A 5268-nucleotide genomic window follows, 5' to 3' on the forward strand; every position below is an offset into this window, starting at 1 on the left:
AAGACTTTACTCAAAGAGTAAATATAATACACTTGTACAATAATTTTGAGATTTAGGTTGTTTGATTCACTTGTAAAGTAATTTTGAATGATATTTTGTAGTAGAGTATTAATGATGAACTGGTTAAGTAATTATAACGCACTTGTAAAGTAATTTTGAATTGTATATTGTTTGATGAATTTGTAAAGTAATTTTGATAAATACTAATAGAATAATTATAAAAATGTCACAGTCTTTTTTTCACTTTACCACGTCATTCGTTCGTTTTGTAGGATAACTTTTTTTGTACGGTACTCAACACATAAAAGGTAATTTGCAAAAGAGTAAAGTGCAATTTTACCCCATGGGGTTTTACCGCGCTAACACTCTTACCCTGTAAAACAAAAATCTTGTTGTCCTACCCCAAACATTTCCAAATGTAATAACCTTGGTCCCTCTAGCATCCCACATCATTAAATTTACCTTTACCCACATGGGTATTTCAGTAATTTCACCTCAAAACCTAAATTCTAATCTTCTTAAATTACTTACCCATATGGGTATTTCAGTAATTTCACCTCAAAACCTAAATTCTAATCTTCTTAAACTACACATGATCATAAAAAGAAAACGTCTTCAAACCCAGATCTTTGTAATCTTCATATTTCATAAATCTTTATGGCACTCAATTCTTAATACCAAATTTTCAAATAGAAGCAAGTAATAATCTCAAGTCTGTTTGTTATGATGTGCTAGCGCTTGGGAATGTTTAAACATGTTTTGGATACAATTGTCAATCATCCTTGTTACACAACTACAAATACTAATTATGTTTTACAACAGCTAATGCCATCTAATCCTAATACAATTACCCCTTTACCCATCATATAACTAACACAGCAATGTGCCCAAGTTAGCTACAAATCCTTTGTCCACTAACATATTTATTGTTAACCGCTTCAAACAATTGTTCATAATCACATACCATTGAATTAAGCTGCAACAGGGATGTATTTTTATGTGTTCAAATTTAATCCCAAATTAATACACGCAACTACTACACAGTTGGTATCAGATGCTCCTTAAACTAACAAAACACTTCGGATGAGTCTTCTAAAAACATTTCTAAAAAAAAAAGAACATCATCTATGCTAAAAAAACCAACAAAAAAAAGTAAATTAAGAAAATATGTTTTCTATTTTTTTGAAATCTACAAAAAAAAAACCATAAAATGAACCAAACAACAAAAAAAAAATTCAAATTAAAAGGAAAATATCTTCTAAACTGCTAGAAAATGTATGGATAAGTTACTATGAAACACCATCGATTGGAATAAAAAATGGGTTTCTCAGCGAAACTTCCACTGTGTTTGATTTTGGCCTCCCATGAATCAGAGTAAGAACTCGTTTAGCTTATCTGGGATTATGGAGGCACACAAACAACCTCCGTTGTCTTAAAAAGTTTCGATTACATAATATAAACGGATATGAATCAAAGACAGAAGTTAGAAAATAATCATACAAAAAGAACTTACAATAGTTATTAGATATGAGGACAACGATAAAGATGATTGAACAAGGAAGATGAGTGTGTGTTTATATAGGAAGGAAAACCCTAAAAGGGGTTTCTTTGACAGAATAGGAAGCCCATGATCGGTTTCGTTCTGAAAGCCCGTTATCAATAGTCCAACCCAACTATTAGGGCCACATGGTTTGGTTTTGGTTTTGTTTTTTCGTTTCTCAGGCAATAAAAACTAAAAATAAAAGTGTAAGAATGTAAACGTAACTGTAACTGAACGAATATAAATGAACACATTATAAATATTGAGTTAAGTTCACGTAAAAATAAAATAAACGTACGAAACGTACGAATTGAAAGAAAAGTCAAAAAAGTGGCGGTGTTATTTTGGTAATTATCAACAACTTCAAAATTACTCTAGTAGAGTAATTTTTAGCTTCTGTAGAGTAATTTTGTAAATGTTCATGTAGAGTAATTTTGGTCGTGTAGGTTAATTATCAAAATTGTAGGGTAATTATCAAAATTACACTAACCCCCCTCAAAAAAAAACCTAAACCACCCCCAACCCCCAAAAAACCTAAAAAAAACTAAACCATTGTAAATGTTCATGTAGAGTAATTTTGGTCGTGTAGGGTAATTATCAAAATTATAGGGTAATTATCAAAATTACACTAACCACCCCTCCCAAAAAAAAAAAAAAAAAAAAAAAAACCTAACCCCCCCCCAACTAAAAGAAGCTAAAAACTAAACCATAAAGCTAAACCCCATAACTAAATGCTAACAAACTTAATCTACAAGACATTTTCCAAAATTACTCTACAGAAGTCAAAATTACTCTACTAGAGTAATTTGATAATTACCCTACATTTCCCAAAATTACTCTACAGATGCTCAAAATTACTCTACAAGACACTTTTTGCTTTTTCCCCAGTAATTTAAAAGTTGCTGATAATTACCAAAATGACACCGCCACTTTTTGCCTTTTTCCTCAATGCGTACGTTTCGTACCTTAATATTATTTTTATTTGATCCTTTACCAATATTATAAACGTTCACGAACACGATTTGGGTTATGAATAGTAATAATATTAACCTATCTATATCTATATAATATAATAAATGAAATGGATTTGAGACACTTGAAATGTTGTGATGGAACATCAAGGTAAGTTAGGAGGGAATGAATATTAGCTATGTTTGAGGCGGGATCCGCATGTGATTCGGGTCAGACTTTATTCATTTGGATCACCCACCTCCCTTTTTTTGATCTACTATAAATTAAAAGATCTCAATTATTGAGATCATGATCTCAATTATTGAGATCATGATCTCAATTGCTACTGACACCATATCCGCTTCTTTTTTCTCTAACAAAAGTTCATCTGCTAACATTAGAGGTATGGGTAACATTAGAGGTATGGGTAGGGTGGATAAGGCGGATTGGATTTCGAGTATTAGAGTGGCAAATGAGATTGGTTTTGTTATGTTCCAAGAGTCCCAGTTGGTGTCGATGCAAAATGTCAACTTGGATAGGTTTTGGGGTAGAGGAGATTTTGATGTGGAATGGGTGGACGCCACGGGTAGATCGGGGGGGATCGTGTATATGTGGGACAAGAAAGTGTTTCACAAACTTTCGGTTCATAAGCATCGAAATGCTCTTGTTGTTCATGGTATTCTCAAAAATAGTGGAGTCAAAGTGGGGATGGTGAACGTCTATGCTCCGCAAAAGATTGAAGACAAGAGGGTAGTGTGGTTGGAGTTGGATCGGATTCTTCAACAGGATTCGTCTTATTGGATTGTTGGTGGAGACTTTAATTGTGTTCGTGATAGAAGCGAAAGGAAGAGTTCTAAGTTTAATGCAGTGTCTTCTAACGAGTTTAATGAGTTTTTAGATGGGGCGGACTTGCATGAGTATGGGTTAAGAGGCCGAAAGTTTACTTTCGTTTCGGGCAACAAATGCAGCAGGATTGATAGGATCTTTGTGTCCTTGAATTTTCTTAATGAGTGGCCTAATGCGGAGTACCGAGCTTTGGCTAGGGCAAGTCGGATCATAGCCCTTTGGTTCTTAAGGTCGAATATAGGAATTATGGTCCAAAACCGTTCAAGTTTTTTAACTCTTGGTTAGAACGCGATGGGTTTGAGGAGGTGGTCAGTAGTGCCGCTAATCGGTTTTCTGAAGATTCGGTCCCGGATATTTTTTTGCTTCACAAGCTGAAATATATTCGGGGTGCTATTTTGAAATGGAAGTCTAGATACTTGAAAGTTGAGGAGGAGGAGCTCCACGGCATTCAAGTGGAGTTGGAGGAGTTGGACAAAGAGGTGGAGAACCGTGACTTAACGGAGGATGAACAGTGGACCCTTTGCGAAGGGAATAAGAGAAGAAGAGAGATTGAAGATTTTAAACAAAAGGATTTGAGACAAAAGGCGAGGGTGAAGTGGGCTAGGGATGGTGACGAGAACTCTAGTTTTTTCCATGGGGTGGTGAATAAAAGGAGGGTCTCGAATTGTATTCCAGGGGTTATGGCGAACGGGGTTTGGGTATCCAAACCCACTTTAGTTAAACGTGAAGTTTTTTCGTTCTTTAGGAACAAGTTTGTAGAAGACATGGTCGAAAGGCCAAAGATGGTTTGCGAAGACTTGAAGACTATTTCGGAAGCCGAAGCTGATTATCTTGTTGGTTCGTTTACGAAAAAAGAAGTCAAAGAGGCAGTATTCGAATGTGGTAGTGACAAAGCTCCGGGCCCAGATGGGTTCAATTTTCGGTTCATCAAAAGGTTTTGGAATTTATTTGAAGATGATTTTATGAAGATATTCCATCATTTTCATGAGTCTGGGAGTATCAGTCGGGGGGTTGGGTCTTCTTTCATAACTTTGATTCCTAAGGTGGAGAATCCGGTGGGATTAGGAGAATATCGGCCTATTAATCTGATAGGGGTGATCAGCAAGGTGGTATCCAAAGTTTTGACTAATAGACTGAAGACGGTGATGGACTCGGTCACTCATGAGACTCAGACGGCGTTCTTGTCGGGTAGGTATATATTGGATGGTCCTATGATTATTAGTGAGGTTATGTCTTGGGCGAAAAGGAGGGGTAAAGAATTATTTATGTTCAAAATAGACTTCGAAAAAGCCTACGATAATGTTAATTGGGATTTTTTGATGTCTATTATGAAACAAATGCGATTCCCGGATAGGTGGTGTGATTGGATTTATGGAGTTTTAGCTTCGGCCGCTTCCTCTGTTCTGGTTAACGGATCTCCCACGTTCGAGTTCTCATGCAGCAAAGGTATTAGGCAAGGCGACCCTATATCTCCGTTTTTATTTATTTTGGTTATGGAAGCATTTTCTAGTATTATTCGAAAGGCGTGCTATATGGGTTTGATGGAGGGGGTGCGTTTGCCTAATGACGGACCGGTTTTATCTCATCTGTTGTATGCGGATGATGCTATGATGATGGGTGAATGGTTGCAGTTTAATTTTAATTCTCTTAGGCGATTGCTGCGTGTGTTCCATTTATGTTCTGGTCTAAGAATTAATATTCATAAATCCACTTTGTTTGGTATTGGGAAAGAGCTTGTGGAGGTCCAAGATAAAGCGCTTTGGTTAGGCTGTCGGCATGGAGAGACGCCCTTTAAGTATTTGGGTATTCTGGTTGGTGGGAACATGTCTAGAATAAACAGTTGGGAGCCGGTGGTCCAGGTTTTTAAAAAACGGCTATCCTTGTGGAAGGCTCGCATTCTTTCTATGGGTGGGAGATTGGTTCTAGTCAAG

The 5268-nt window shown here is 36.4% G+C and overlaps 1 non-coding gene across 1 annotated transcript; it reads right to left on the minus strand.

Annotated features, from left to right (window-relative positions):
- Window positions 1-1271: 1271 nt before the first annotated feature.
- On the minus strand, window positions 1272-1402 carry LOC118485329. Its single transcript, XR_004875631.1, has one exon. It is a non-coding gene; the product is annotated as a small nucleolar RNA snoR83 (small nucleolar RNA).
- Between the last annotated feature and the right edge of the window lie 3866 nt (window positions 1403-5268).

The sequence above is a fragment of the Helianthus annuus genome, chromosome 12 (assembly GCF_002127325.2).
Source record: "Helianthus annuus cultivar XRQ/B chromosome 12, HanXRQr2.0-SUNRISE, whole genome shotgun sequence".
In the NCBI taxonomy this organism is placed as follows: domain Eukaryota; kingdom Viridiplantae; phylum Streptophyta; class Magnoliopsida; order Asterales; family Asteraceae; genus Helianthus; species Helianthus annuus.